At 44.3% G+C, this 16,507-nt stretch overlaps 1 pseudogene; it reads left to right on the top strand.

The window, feature by feature from the left end:
• Positions 1-3,825: 3,825 nt before the first annotated feature.
• The window catches only part of LOC133620540 (uncharacterized), a 44,288-nt pseudogene continuing 31,606 nt past the window's right edge, over positions 3,826-16,507 (top strand).

Genomic DNA, 16,507 nt, shown 5'->3' with positions numbered 1-16,507 from the left:
TTTCTCCCACATCAGTAATAATTGTTTTTACTATACAGACGAACAATATAATAACAGCATTGAGTCAGACAACAAACTGTCAACTATTCATTTAACGGCACAAGCTTGTATGCAAACGACACCAACATCAAACATTTCTTGGATCAAACCAACGATCCATTCAAAGTGATCGCTATCTCAGACGCTCGGATTGAAGATCAAAAAAAGTAATAGACTCAAGAAGGATATGAACTAAACTACATCAACAGAACCAACAAGAACGGAGGAGTGGCTGTGTACGTGATGAAGGACTTGCAATACCATGTGGTCAAAAACATGTCATTTACCACTGATAATAGTTTGGAATGTACAAACCCCAAAACCAGTGAAGTTGTCACGTTGTGTAAATGGTAAATAAAAAAAAATTACAATGATTTGCAAATCCTTTTCAACCTATATTCAATTGAATAGACTGCAAAGACATGATATTTAGCGTTCAAACTGGAAAAATGTGTTCCATCCATCCATTTTCTACCGCTTGTCCCTTTTGGGGTCGCAGGGGGGGGTGCTGGAGCCTATCTCAGCTGCATTCGCGCGGAAGGTGACGTACACCCTGGACAAGTCTCCATCTCATCGCAGGGCCAACACAAATAGACAGGCAACATTCACACTCACATTCACACACTAGGGCCAATTTAGTGTTGCCAATCAACCTATCCCCGGAATTTTTTTTTATTTTTTGCAAATATTAGCTCATTTGGAATTTGATGCCTGTAACATGTTTCAAAAAAGCTGGCACAAGTAGCAAAAAAGACTGAGAAAGTTGCGGAATGCTCATCAAACACTTATTTGGAACATCCCCCAGGTGAACAGGCTAATTGGGAACAGGTGGGTGCCATGATTGGGTATAAAAGCAGCTTCCATGAAAAGCTCAGTCATTCACAAACAAGGATGGGGCGAGGGTCACCACTTTGTCAACAAATGCCTGAGCAAATTGTCCAACAAGTTTAAGAACAACATTTCTCAACAAGCTATTGCAAGTAATTTAAGGATTTCACCATCTATTGTCTGTAATATCATCAAAAGGTTCAGACCATCTGGAGAAAGGCCAAAAACCAACATTGAATGCCCATGACCTTCGATCCCTCAGGCGGTACTACATTAAAAACTGACATCAGTGTGATATCACCACATGGGCTCAGGAACACTTCAGAAAACCACTGTCAGTACAGTTTGTCGCTACATCTGTAAGTGCAGGATAAAACTCTACTATGCAAAGAGAAAGCCATTTATCAACAACACCCAGAAACGCCGCCGGCTTTGCTGGGCCCGAGCTCATCTAAGATGGACTGATGCAAAGTGTAAAACATTTATACCACAAAGATCTATGGAGGCAGAAAATGGGTACATAAAGTATACGAATAAGCTAACTGGCATACTACGAACATGTAGAAAATAATATTATCGTCATTTATTAGACAAGAAAAAAAATAAAATTAGTGCTACATGGGGCATACTAAATAGTATCATTAAAAACAGCGCTAAGAAGGATTATCCTAAATACTTTATAGACGGAAACGTAAAAAAAATGACACTATGAACAAAGTAGTGGAGCACTTTGTAAATTTTAGAACTGTGGAGGTTGCCTCAGAGCAGCTCCACTGTCAGACACGGCACAGGAGCCAAGCGTGCAGGTTTTAACAAGGTTTTAATAAACATTGGTTTGTAACAAAAGTTTTCTCTCCTGAAGGACACGACTTTTCAGCCACGTCTGTGTCCTCTCTCCTCTCCTGCTCCCGGCCGCTTACTGTTAAAGACAACAGATGATTAGATTAACACGTACCACCTGTGAATCTAATCACCTGCCAGCTGTGTCTTGCCGTCAGCACTGCCACGCCCTTGTCTGATGGTGCTCTGTCCTCAGCACCATGGACAGAGGCGGTGACCTTTGCTCCTGCAGGCAACGCTGGCCACATATCCCTCCACAGGAACCAACCCAAAGCAAATCATTCCAGCTACCGGGTAAGTGGAAGACTGGAATGATTCTACAGACAAAAATCCCAACTCGATGATACTTGTTATTGTGACAAAAGAGGAAACAACCAAAATTGTAAAGTCATTCAAACCAAAGACGTCACGGAATTGATATGAAAGCGATAACATGTATACCAACAATGGATCTTTTCAAACAGTCAAATTCCCAAACAAAATGAAAATAGTGAATAGTATGCTGTTCTCCATTAATACCAAACTTTTGGGGAATAGCCGATCCCCCAGTTGAGAGCCCGCTGCGGCCGCCGCAAATCCCACTTGAGAAATGACATTTCACAAACTGTGGTATAGCAAATTTTGATATTGGTGGCCACTATACGGAGTCAAAAAACTGTTTTGGGATGCAAAAGTGAATGATTGCTGGCCACATTAAACAGGTGGCCGCTATAGACAAGGTATAGAACTCTACTTTTTTCTGCGGGGGAAATTTTTATGGCTGCTATCGGCAAGCTCAATACCGGGGTAGAGCGGGATATACGTTAGGTCAGGAAAAAACACAGAGGCTTTATCATCCCTACAAGCCTGTTTCACAGGTTTTCCCTGCTCTTTAAGGGGCTGCAACTAATGATTGTTTTGATAGTTGATTAGTCAACGACTATTTTAACAATTAGTCGACTATTCGGATAATTAAGCGTATACATATTAACTGGCTCTAATTTTTCCCCTCGACTTTTAAATGCAACTTAAGGTATTTGAGACATGTGCTTACGAACAACAAAGATGACCAATTCCTTCATAAATATTTATTTATACTGTAACTGTGCTGCTCATTCAGCTGGGAGAAAAATAAAGTAACTGTTAAAATGTTGTCCATTAAAAAGAAACAAAAGGTAAAGTGCTCAAAAAACATTTTACAATGTTAATGTATAAAAAAAGCAATGAAAACAATAACAAAACACAAAATCTAACTTCCTTAAAAAGAAAAGCATTTAGTGGTAATTAAAAAGCTGCACACTGATATATTGATTATTGATTGATAGATAGGCTCCAGCGCCCCCCGTGACCCCGAAGGGTATAAGCGGTAGTAAATGGATGGATGGATGGATGGATTAACTTTGATTGATTGAAAATGTTGGCTATTTAATAGATTTTATGTTTAATTTTATGATACCTCCACATTGGTGCCTGTCTCTGTGTGTGTGTGTGTGTGTGTGTGTGCGTGTGTGTGTGTGTGTGTGTGTGTGTGTGTGTGTGTGTGTGTGTGTGTGTGTGTGTGTGTGTGTGTTTGTGTGTGTGTACTGGGCATGACGTTAAAGTGCATCCGGCAGTGGAGGCTCCTTTATGGGGTCTTGGGGCACTAGGAGGTTAACCCCTTTACTACTGTTACCCCAGGTGGCCCTTGGCAAAGGCCTAGTACCTGACTGCCCCATAGCCAGGGATACGGTGAAGACCTCAACGGCGGAGCAGGCGGAAGACGGTCGATGTAAGAACTACCACGACGGCGGCGATGGCGGAAAAAAGGCTGCAGCAGAAAAGGGTCCCCAGTCATCTTGGACTCCATGCCACTGGACCCTGACCCGATTCTGTCAAGGATCGTGTGGTGACTGTCTGTGCACCAGTCTCCCCACGTTAAACAAAGTCATGCACAGGCATCCTCCATAAAGGGATACTGTGGCGGGCACTAGGACCATGCTCACACTCAGCAGAATGGGTGTGGTTTGTGTGTCTTCTTGGGCACACTGTTAAAGTGCATATTGTGTATTATTGTTGATTCTCATGTTGGCAGTCTTACAATAAAGACCTGAGAGAAACAACGCTGTGTTTCTTGCATTTGCCACATTGGTGACCCCGGCAATGTTTCACGCAGAAGAGGAAGCTGTGTCTTCATCGGCCATGTCGCCCCAACTCCAGCAACCTGCATTACCCGCGGGGACAGAACTTCTGGAGTTCTGGCAGAGCGATCTGGCATCATGGTTCCAGAACATCGAGGCACTTTTCCACCTGCGAGGAATCGCCGGCGACGACTACCGGTATTACTTGGTCGTAACAGCCCTCGACCAGGTGACCACTCGCCGCGCAATGCAGCTGTTGCGAACGCCTCCACAGCGCGGCGAGTACGCTGCACTCAAGAATCTTCTGTTTCGGAGATTTACTCTAACTGACGCTGAGAGGGCAGATAGACTTCTTTCCCTGCCGGGTTTGGGCGGTAGCACCGCCGTGGATTTAATCGACAGTATGCTGTCGCTGCTGGGCTCCGAGGAGGGCGGGTTCATTTTCCCGCATCTTTTCTTGCGGCAGCTACCACCTGCGGCCCGTGCGGTGCTAGCTAACTCCACTTCTTTGGCCTCCGGCGATTACCGGGGCTTGGCTGAAGAAGCTGACCGTGTGCTTCTGGCTTCCAGACGGTTTGTCGTGCAGAGCGTAGAAGCGCCCCCCCTGCAGACAATGGAGAACGCGGACCCAGCGGTAGTGGCGGGAGTCGGTACCCGGAAAAGGCGCAAAGCGAACCAGTGCTTCTTCCATCAACGTTTTGGCGCCAAAGCGGGACGGTGTGTTCCTCCATGCTCCTTCACGACCCCGGGAAACTCCAACGCCGGCGTTCAGTAGTGGCTGTGGGCGCCGGTGAAGCAAGCGAGCTGCTCTTCATCGCTGACTCATCGTCAAGGAGACATTTCCTGGTGGACTCCGGTTCGCAAGTCAGCCTGTTACCTGCCACGGACGCAGACAAGGCGACAGGTGGCTGTGGGCCGCTGCTGAATGCCGCCAACGGCTCGTCAATCGACACCTTCGGCTCCAGGTTGGTGACTGTGTGCTTCCAAGGACGCAAATTCCAGTGGGATTCTGTCATCGCCGCCATCACGGTCCCCGTTATTGGCGCAGATTTTCTGTGTGCTAATGGACTGCTTGTTGATGTTGCTAACCGCCGATTGATTGACGCTGTGTCTTTTTCAACTTTTACATGTAGGGCGGGGGGACTTGGACCGTTAACACACGCTAATTATTTGGTATCTGGTGACGTTTTTCAGCGTTTGCTGGCGGATTTTCCGTCATTAATCACTCCCGCTTTTTCTACCGCGGACACTAAACACGGTGTTGAACATTTCATTCCCACGGTGGGCCCGCCAGTTTTTGCGCGCGCGCGCGCCGTCTTGACGCAGCTAAATCGACCATTGCTAAAGAGGAGTTTGCTACTGTGCAGCGTTTAGGCATCGTTAGGCGTTCTAATAGCCCGTGGGCCTCGCCCTTGCACATGGTGCCTAAGTCAGACGGTTCCTGGCGGCCGTGTGGGGATTTTCGCCGCCTTAACAACATCACAACGCACGACCGCTACCCTATTCTGCACATCCAGGACTTTTCGACGCGCCTGGCTGGCGCCGCCATTTTCTCGAAGGTAGACTTAGTTCGTGGTTATCACCAGGTGCCGGTGCGTGCCGAGGACATGCCCAAGACCGCAGTAATAACCCCGTTTGGGCTTTTTGAGTTCCTGCGTATGCCTTTTGGCCTGAAGGGGGCAGCACAAACCTTTCAGAGATTAATGGACTCAGTTTTGCGCGACCTCAATTTTGTGTTTGTTTATCGCGACGACATTTTTGGTGGCGAGTCCTTCAGCCGAGGAGCACCAGGCACACCTAACACAAGTGTTCACGCGTCTAGACGAGCACGGCCTGATCGTCAATCCTTCTAAAAGTCAGTTTGGGCTGTCAGAGATCGATTTTTTAGGTCACCGTATTTCGTCACTGGGTGCGATCCCTTTGCCTTCGAAAGTGCAAGTGGTGGCAGATTTTCCTCGCCCCTCCACTGTCAAAGCTCTGCAGGAATTTTTGGGCATGATTCATTTTTATAATCGATTCCTTCCTCGCGCTGCCCACCTCCTGCAGCCTCTTTATGGTGCCCTACAGAACAAAAAGGCTAGCGATTCCCTCGAATGGACTCCTCAGCGAGTCCAAGCTTTTCATAGGGCTAAATCCGCACTCGCAGAGGCTGCTCTCCTCGCCCACCCTGTTTCCGCGGCACCCGTGGCTTTGACAACGGACGCGTCTGATGTCGCCGTGGGCGCTGTGGTTGAGCAGCGGGTGGCGAATGTATGGCAGCCCCTTGCGTTCTTCAGTCGTAAACTGCGAGATAACGAGTGGAAGTACAGTGTATTTGACCGAGAGTTGTTGGCACTGTATCTTGCAACACGCCATTTTCGTTTTCTGTTGGAAGGTCGGTCCTTCACGGCTTTTGTTGACCACAAACCCCTGACGTTTTCCATGTCAAAGGTCACAGAGCCTTGGTCAGCCCGTCAGCAGCGTCACTTGTCGGCCATCTCTGAGTTCACTACGGACATTCAGCATGTGGCCGGTAAGGCCAACCCTGTGGCTGACTGTCTCTCACGCGTACTCGTGTGTCCCGTGCAGCTCAGTTTAGATTTTTCGGGAATGGCCGCTGACCAGCCCGACGACCCCGACATCCGTGCAATAAAAACTGAAGGTACGGCGCTCGTGCTCGAGGAGGTGGTGGTTCAGGATGGCAGTCCCGCCCTCCTATGCGATGTTTCCATTGGCCGCCCTTGGCCGGTTGTCCCAGTAGACTGGCGCCGCCGGGTTTTTGACGCAATCACTCCCTGTCGCACCCTGGCGTTCGGGCTTCCGTCAAGTTGGTTGGTGCCAAGTTTGTTTGGCCTGGCTTTAGGAAGGATGTTAGGCAGTGGGTAGCCGCATGCGTGGCATGTCAGCGCGCCAAGGTCCACCAGCACACTAAGACGGCCCTCGAACCATTTCCGATTCCGGTCAGGCGGTTTGACCACGTGCACGTGGACTTAGTTGGCCCGCTCCCTCCGTCGCAAGGTTATACTCACTTGCTCACGATGGTAGATCGTACTACCAGATGGCCAGAAGCAGTTCCTCTTTCCTCCACTGCCTCTTTAGACGTTGCTCGCGCATTTCTGTCAGCCTGGGTTGCGCGTTTTGGCACGCCGTCTGATATAACTTCGGACAGGGGATCCCAGTTTGTGTTGGAGCTTTGGTCAGCGTTGGCACAGTCCTTGGATGTGCAGGTGCACCGTACTACAGCCTACCATCCCCAAGCTAACGGCTTATGTGAACGTTTTCACCGGTCGCTTAAGGCAGCATTGCGTGCGGCGCTCGTTGATAGCAATTGGGTTGACGGTTTACCTTGGGTTATGCTCGGGTTGCGCTCAGCCCCTAAAGAGGATCTCGCAGCGGCCCCCGCTGAATTGGTGTTCGGTCAGCCACTTTGCGTCCCAGGGGAATTTTTACCTGAGGGTTGCACCCCGCGACCTTTTCCCTTTTTGTCCAGGGGTCCTTGGCTCCTGGCCCGGTCCACCACTGTTTCCCTAAGTCGTTTGTGCCGTCGGAGCTTAAGTCTGCCCGTTTTGTCTTTGTACGTCATGACGCTCACCGTTCACCCCTCCAACCCCCTTACGATGGCCCATTTAGGCTGCTGGAACGCGGTCCTAAAAACTTTGTGCTGGAGATGGGCGGGCGCAGGGAATGCGTTTCTCTGGACAGGCTTAAACCGGCGCATTGTGTTGCAGGTGAAGAAATACTGCCAGGCCAAGTCCCCCGCCGAGGTCGCCCTCCAAGATCTGTTTGGGTTGAATGTCCTTCGCCTCCACCGGGCCCTGATATCTCTTCTGCCCCACAAGGTACACTTGCTCCTCCGCGGGATGGACATTGTAGCCGTTACGGCAGGCGAGTGAGGCCCCCTGAGAGGTTTTAGTTTTCCCCATAACTTGCTGTCTGGGTGTTCGGGGGGCTGTGTGGCGGGCACTAGGACCATGCTCACATTCAGCAGAATGGGTGTGCTTTGCGTGTCTGCTTGGGCACACTGTGCATATTGTGTATTATTGTTGATTCTCATGTTGGCAGTATTACAATAAAGACCTGAGAGAAACAACGCTGTGTTTCTTGCATTTGCCACAATACACCCCTACCAGGAGGATCGTCATACTCGTTCGAGTGACCACCGAAGGAAGAAGCTAACACTTATACTGACCGCATCCTTCGATCAAATGTCCGACATCAAGTCTCTGCATTAATTGCTGGTGTATCACAGATGTACTGCCATAAAAACAAGGTCCACTTTGCAAAATGAAAAAAAATATTTTTAGGTGTTAAGGGGAAAAGTTCTCACACTTTATACAGTATGTTGTTTGAATACGAATGATGACTTCACGACTATTGTCGACAAATATAATTGTCTGTGACATATTTTATAATATATATGTATATATATATGTATGCATATGTATGTATGTGTGTATATATATATATATATATATATATATATATATATATATATATATATATATATATATATATAAATATATATATATATATATATATATATATACATAAATATGTATATATACATATATATATATATATATGTGTGTATATATATATATATATATATATATATATATATATATATATATATATACATGTATGTATATGTATGTATGTATGTATATATATATATATATAAAAGTATAAAAATATGTATATATATATATATATATAAAAGTATAAAAATATGTATATATATATATATATATATATATATATATATATATATATATATATATATATATATATGTATATATATGTGTATGCATCAGTGACGTGGGGTCATGGAAAGAAAAAAAAATTAAAAAGAAAAAAAATTAATTAAATTGTTATATGAATTCAGTGATTATACTATTAAGTTATTTTCCATTTAACTTCACCAGTTTTAGATTATTTTTATTCAAAATCGCTGAATTTTCACATTTGCCGTTCAAATACTGAGAAGAGACGGTGCGGTGATCAGCAGCCAGTTGAGGCAGGTCACTAAGTTGTGCCTCAACATGGATTGCGGACTCGGCTAACTGCTGGCCTGCTGTGCAGTGAGACCGTATTGCTATATGAACTATATTATACATTTCCATAGTTTAGTTAGCTGAGGTATATAATGTACAGTGTATTTTGTCAACAACTGTATGTGTGTAAAGTATTTCTTGTGCTGAGCAATCATAAAACTGCTGCGAAGACGCACTGTGAGAGGCTCGCAGTAATCCCGCCTCCTGGTGCCGGTTAATGCACCCCCGTCGCAGAATTCACCCCCCGACGGGAGCGCCACACCAACCAAAGCCCACACCCAAACCCTCCACATGCAAGACCGAATCCACCCAAAAAAAGTCACTTAACAAGAAGCCAAAAAGTGCAAAAACAACAATGCTCGCGCCGGAGGAGCCGTGAACGACTGCAGGGACACAACATTAGGTACACCTGCAGACTACAGCACGGATTTCATATTTCATTCATTCACAACTCCTCCAACACGAACACCACTGTTCCCGCACTTATAAGTAAAGGTAAGACCATAATAACGTTTTTTTAATTAAATGTGCTTTTTGGTGTGCTACAGTTTGTATGTGTAAAGTTAAAGTTAAGTTAAAGTACCAATGATTGTCACACACACACTAGGTGCGGTGGAATTTGTCCTCTGCATTTGACCCATCCCTTGATCACCCCCTGGGAGGTGAGGGGAGCAGTGGGCAGCAGCGGCGCCGCGCCCGGGAATAATTTTTGGTGATTTAACCCCCAATTCCAACCCTTGATGTTGAGTGCCAAGCAGGGAAGAATGCTGGTATGAGCTTTTAAACATAACCCGTTAACTGCTGCCAATCAAATGGTGAATAAGATACTCTTTAGGGTTCATATGTTTGTAAATCTGACTGTGATGAAGTCAGTGCCTCACCAGCCATGAACCTCACCGCACGTCACTGGTATGCATGTGTATGTATATACTGTACGTGGCTCGGGCTTATAGTCCGGTGCGGCTTATATATGGAAAATATTTTTTTCCTCTTAAACTTTAGTGGGGGCAGCTCATAGAGCAGTGCAATCTAATATGATTAATAATAATAATGATATTTATATAATTAATTATAATAATTAATAATGTAGACCAATAATATAAAGGATGTGTTTTAAAAAAACATAAACAAATCTGCAATGTAGTGAAGCTGCAATATTTGAAGGCTGTGTTATTTTCATCCAAAATGGAATGAAAAAAAAAAAAAATGAAAAAAAAGCTGAATACAATAAGTTGTCCCTAGGAATGTTTGTTCAAGGTTTTTTTTCGTGTGTGTCAGAATCCCCAGCAGCTGGCCACACATTCACAGCTTAATCGGACATGATTCACTCCAGGATATTTACACGTGTCGGTGTGCAAAGACGGACAGATGTGCCAGCCAGAGATGATTAATGGCATTAATATTACTCCGTGCTGCCAAATTGTTCCCACCGGCTCCGAAAGGAGACAAGAGGTGAGAACAATCCAACCCAACCCCTCCCCCATTGGACCAGATCCAGGGTGGCTTAGAATGATTACAAAGACGCATAAATCACACTTTGTCAATTCATATTCTGCACTCCTCTTGTCTTGGAAATTGAACGTGATTTACAAAGACCGGTGAATACACAATCATATGTTCAGGACAGAATTTCTAGGCACAGTCAAGGCGTTGAGGGGATTCGGTTTGGTGGCTGCAGGATTAGATCTCTGCTTTTTGCAGATGATGTGGTCCTGATGGCTTCATCTAGCCAGGATCTTCAGCTCTCACTGGATCGGTTCGCAGCTGAGTGTGAAGCGACTGGGATGAGAATCAGCACCTCCAAGTCCGAGTCCATGGTTCTCGCCCGGAAAAGAGTGGAGTGCCATCTCCGGGTTGGGGAGGAGATCTTGCCCCAAGTGGAGGAGTTCAAGTACCTCGGAGTCTTGTTCACGAGTGAGGGAAGAGTGGATCGTGAGATCGACAGGCGGATCGGTGCGGCGTCTTCAGTAATGCGGACGCTGTATCGATCCGTTGTGGTGAAGAAGGAGCTGAGCGGGAAGGCAAAGTTCTCAATTTACCGGTCGATCTACGTTCCCATCCTCACCTATGGTCATGAGCTTTGGGTTATGACCGAAAGGACAAGATCACGGGTACAAGCGGCCGAAATGAGTTTCCTCCGCCGGGTGGCGGGGCTCTCCCTTAGAGATAGGGTGAGAAGCTCTGTCATCCGGGGGGAGCTCAAAGTAAAGCCGCTGCTCCTCCACATCGAGAGGAGCCAGATGAGGTGGTTCGGGCATCTGGTCAGGATGCCACCCGAGCGCCTCCCTAGGGAGGTGTTTAGGGCACGTCCAACCGGTAGGAGGCCACGAGGTAGACCCAGGTCACGTTGGCAAGACTATGTCTCCCGGCTGGCCTGGAACGCCTCGGGATCCCCCGGGAGGAGCTGGACGAAGTGGCTGGGGAGAGGGAAGTCTGGGCTTCCCTGCTTAGGCTGCTGCCCCCGCGACCCGACCTCGGATAAGCGGAAGAAGATTGATGGATGGATGGATTTTCAGGAGTCTTCTAAACACTAAAGACACATGTGAGTCATATAGGAGTGAACAAGTTAGGACATAAATCATGGTCCCAACACGAAAAACCATTGCATCTAATAGAGAATGTCTTATTTTCACCCCTGGTGGTGAAATCTATCAAAATTAGGGTGGATGCAAAAAGGAGGGATTTTTCAAATTGACTGTGTGTCGCGGGCAGCACGGTGGAGGGGTTAGTGCGTCTGCCTCACAATACGAAGGTCCTGAGTAGTCGTGAGTTCAATCCCGGCCTCGGGATCTTTCTGTTTGGAGTTTGCATGTTCTCCCTGTGACTGCATGGGTTCCCTCCGGGTACTCCGGCTTCCTCCCACCTCCAAAGACATGCACCTGGGGATAGGTTGATTGGCAATACTAAATTGGCCCTAGTGAGTGAATGTGAGTGTGAATGTTGTCTGTCTATCTGTGTTGGCCCTGCGGTGAGGTGGCGACTTGTCCAGGGTGTACCCCGCCTTCCGCCCGATTGTAGCTGAGATAGGCTCCAGCGCCCCCCGCGACCCCGAAGGGACTAAGCGGTAGAAAATGGATGGATGGATGGACTGTGTGTCGCTTTTAAAAGTGCTCCCCCTCTGGTCAACAGATGAAATAACAAGTGTGTGCAAAAATTTGAAGTGCTCCCCCTCTGGCCAACATATGTAATAACAATTGTGTGTAAGAAATTGAAATGCGCCCTCTTTGGCCAAAATTAATTAAAAAAAAAAAATAAATGTTTATATGGAGACAAACTGTAATAATAAATAATAAAAATAATAAAAATAATAATATAAAAATAATAAAAAACCAATTACAAACAAACAAACAAAAAAAACAACTAAAAGCAGTCTTTTCTCACAATGTGTCGACTTTTTTCTTATTATAAAATTGGGAAGAATTTCTCATATTCTTTCTGTTTCTGGAATATTGCAATATTTTCTCGTAAAATTATTACTTTGTATGTAAAATTATTACTTTTTAATGCAAAATGGTGACATTTGTCATATCAAATTCTTGACTTTTATCACAATATTGCCAATTTTTTTGTTGTTCTTGTAAAACAGTGACCTTTTTTGAGTAAGATTATGACTTCTGTCATAATTTTGCCAATTGAAATTCCGATTACTATTATAATATTGCCAAAATGTACAAATTTTCTGATAAAATTGGGGCTTTTGTTGAGTAAATTTATGACTCTTTTTCATAAATTTGCCAACATTTTAAGCTTTTCTTGTAAATTTGTGACTGTTATTGAGTAAAATTCCAACGATTATCATAATATCACACTAATGTTCAGTTTTTCTTGTCAAATTTTGACTTGCGTTGAGTAAAATGACGACTTTTATTATAATACTGCCAAAATTCAAAGTTTTTCTTGTGAAATTGTGACCTTTTTCTTGTGAAATTCCAACTAATTTTTCACAACAAGCTTATTCATATTGGCATAGTATGTTTATATGAATAATGTTGTAAACACAAATCTACATACGTCTAGAAAGGGTGGTCCTAAAGAGGTAGGCATTTTTCAGAAGTCTCAAGAAGGTAAGAAATACAAGATTGTGTGTGTGTGTGTGTGTGTGTGTTTGTGTGTTTTCTTCAATTTTTATTTGTACAGCCCTTTGTGTTTGCCACTTGCCTGTGTATGAAAAATGCAAAATAAATTGTTTGATTTGATTCGTCAATACGACTAAACACCCAAGGACAAAACTATTTGGACACCCGGCCTTGACTCTTACACAAAGTGAAAAGCGGAGGAAAATCTGGAATTGATCTCCCTATTTTTTTACTCATCTTTTACTCTTTTGAGGAGACGTTCTACAAGATGTGGTGGTGTGTCAGTCCCGTTGTGAGGTCAGAGGTCATGGTTAAATGGCATGTTGGAACAGAAAAGTAAATACCTCACTTTCTTCTACATTTTTTTCCCCCACATGGCTGGAAGCATTGAATGGTCGAAGAAAAAGACGATGAAGAAAGTACAACCAACACATTTCCGCAACCATTTTTAATACAGTATGTCTTCCCAATGGTCAGGGTTCCGAAAACTTTTTTTTTTTAAATAAAAAGAAGCTCCTGAGGAAATGTCTGCACTTACTTGCGTTTTTGCAACCTGTAGCTAGGGCTAGGCGATAAAACAATATCAATATATATAACAATAGACACATAATCGATAACAATAAAAAACGCATTCGATAAATGTTTTTTTTTAGGTCTTTGTCGGAAGAAGGCGGAAGTTGCCTAGCAAGGTTGGTTGCATGAACAAAGGCACTCGCTCACTGGTGACTGAGCAAAGCAGGAAGTGATGACTGATCGGTGGGGGTGAGACGCTAACAGTGTCAACTGTCACGTTTGGTTGCGCCATCTTGTTACCTTGCGGTTGATTTTGGACTGAGAAGCGAAAGTAAAACTGCGCGAAAAAATTGTCGATAAAACAGGAACATTTTTGGGACTTTTTGTAAAACAGCCACTTTAGCCGTGCTCACCCTTTAGAGCACAGCTGTGACTTCCTGACACTAAACCTGCAGAAAACAGTTATTCTCAGGTTTCTCTATGTTTACATTTTCATTATTGTTTTACACTTTATGAAGCATTTCTTACATATTCTTTATTTTTGCACCTTCATTTTAAAAGTTTATTGTTAAGTCTTCAATGTGATTTTACTATTTTGTTTACATTCTTTACATGTTTTGTGTTGACATTTCCTTTCTGCCTTGATAGCTGAGGGCACAGAAATCAGAGGAAGGTAACATTTGAAATAAAAATGTTTACATTTAATATATTTCCCCCTGCTTTTTATTTTCCTTAGGTCATAAAAATATATATTTTTTCCTACATAAAAAACTCTTTTTTGTGGTCTACATAACATGTAATGGTGTTTTTTTGGTCAAAATGTTGCACAGATTATGTTCTACAGACCATCTTCAAGTGGCTTTCTGACCGTCTCTTATTTACGTACCTCCACTTCGACAAAGTCTTTTCCCCGCCATTTTTGTTGTAGTTTATAACGCTTCCATAGCGAGTCTACTGACAGATGTAGGTTAGCGCTGTATGCTACTTTAAATAAGAAATGGCAACATCGGAGGATGAATGCCCCAACACAAAATAAAGGAAAAGAAGGAGCTTATTGACTACGGCGCAGACTATGCGTGCAAATTTTCAGGACTTATGCATATTCCAAATACACAACAGCAGGTACCAATAGCTACGAAAAGTAGATTTTGCATAATATTGCGAAACAAAACGCCAAATAATGTCCTTATACACACATCAAAATAATACCCGTATGTTGCAGCACAGTACGTCTGACTATTTATATATATATATATATATATATATATATATATATATATGTATGTATGTATATATATATATATATATATATATATATATATATATATATATATATATATATATATATATATATATATATATATATATATATATATATATATATATGTAGTCCTCTCCAAGGTTTCTCATAGTCATTCACATTGACATCCCACTGGGTTGTGAGTTTTTTAGGGCTATATAATTTAAATTTTTGTGTGTGTGTGTGTGTGCGTGTGTTTTAAAAAAATTTTGAATCAATTTAAAATCGGGATGAGAAAGAATCGCGATTTGGATGTGAATCGATTTTTTTTGTGCACCCCTACTAAATATGCCTGAATGTATTACCTCTATAAGATACATGTAACTATATAATAGCCATCCTACAGTGGGTGTGTTATTAGATATCTTAATCGGCGTTTTGAAACTTAAAATTTAGTAATCTGCTTTACTTCACGGATGATTTTTATACGTGTTCCGTGTTTTCTGTTGCATCAAGCACTTTGTTGAGTTAATAGATAAACACTGCTATCGAAAAAAAAAAAAAAGATTTTAGATTTTTTTTAATCGGATAAAAAACGTTACAAATATAATTTTTTTACACCCCCCCTCCCCATTGTGTAGTGTGTACATTAGATTTTTTTTTTTTTAATTTTAAATCAGTTTAAAAAAAAATGCTAACAAAAACTCTTTCACATCGTCATTATGGGGTATTGTGTGTAGAATTGCCCCCGATGTCGCGTGGACATCGGGGGCGGTACCACTGGATTGGCAGACCGGGGTGGTGGTTCCTCTCTTTAAGAAGGGGAACCGGAGGGTGTGTTCTAACTATCGTGGGATCACACTCCTCAGCCTTCCCGGTAAGGTCTATTCAGGTGTACTGGAGAGGAGGCTACGCCGGATAGTCGAACCTCGGATTCAGGAGGAACAGTGTGGTTTTCGTCCTGGTCGTGGAACTGTGAACCAACTCTATACTCTCGGCAGGGTCCTTGAGGGTGCATGGGAGTTTGCCCAACCAGTCTACATGTGTTTTGTGGACTTGGAGAAGGCATTCGACCGTGTCCCTCGGGAAGTCCTGTGGGGAGTGCTCAGAGAGTATGGGGTATCGGACTGTCTGATTGTGGCAGTCCGCTCCCTGTATGATCAGTGCCAGAGCTTGGTCCGCATTGCCGGTAGTAAGTCGGACACGTTTCCAGTGAGGGTTGGACTCCGCCAAGGCTGCCCTTTGTCACCGATTCTGTTCATAACTTTTATGGACAGAATTTCTAGGCGCAGTCAAGGCGTTGAGGGGATCTGGTTTGGTGGCTGCAGGATTAGGTCTCTGCTTTTTGCAGATGATGTGGTCCTGATGGCTTCATCTGGCCAGGATCTTCAGCTCTCACTGGATCGGTTCGCAGCTGAGTGTGAAGCGACTGGGAGGAGAATCAGCACCTCCAAGTCCGAGTCCATGGTTCTCGCCCGGAAAAGGGTGGAGTGCCATCTCCGGGTTGGGGAGGAGATCTTGCCCCAAGTGGAGGAGTTCAAGTACCTCGGAGTCTTGTTCACGAGTGAGGGAAGAGTGGATCGTGAGATCGACAGGCGGATCGGTGCGGCGTCTTCAGTAATGCGGACGCTGTATCGGTCCGTTGTGGTGAAGAAGGAGCTGAGCCGGAAGGCAAAGCTCTCAATTTACCGGTCGATCTACGTTCCCATCCTCACCTATGGTCATGAGCTTTGGGTTATGACCGAAAGGACAAGATCACGGGTACAAGCGGCCGAAATGAGTTTCCTCCGCCGGGTGGCGGGGCTCTCCCTTAGAGATAGGGTGAGAAGCTCTGCCATCCGG

Source organism: Nerophis lumbriciformis, linkage group LG24 (assembly GCF_033978685.3).
Source record: "Nerophis lumbriciformis linkage group LG24, RoL_Nlum_v2.1, whole genome shotgun sequence".
Classification (NCBI taxonomy): Eukaryota; Metazoa; Chordata; class Actinopteri; order Syngnathiformes; family Syngnathidae; genus Nerophis; species Nerophis lumbriciformis.
Note: the sequence above shows the minus strand (reverse complement) of the source record. Positions and strands in the feature narration are given on the sequence as shown.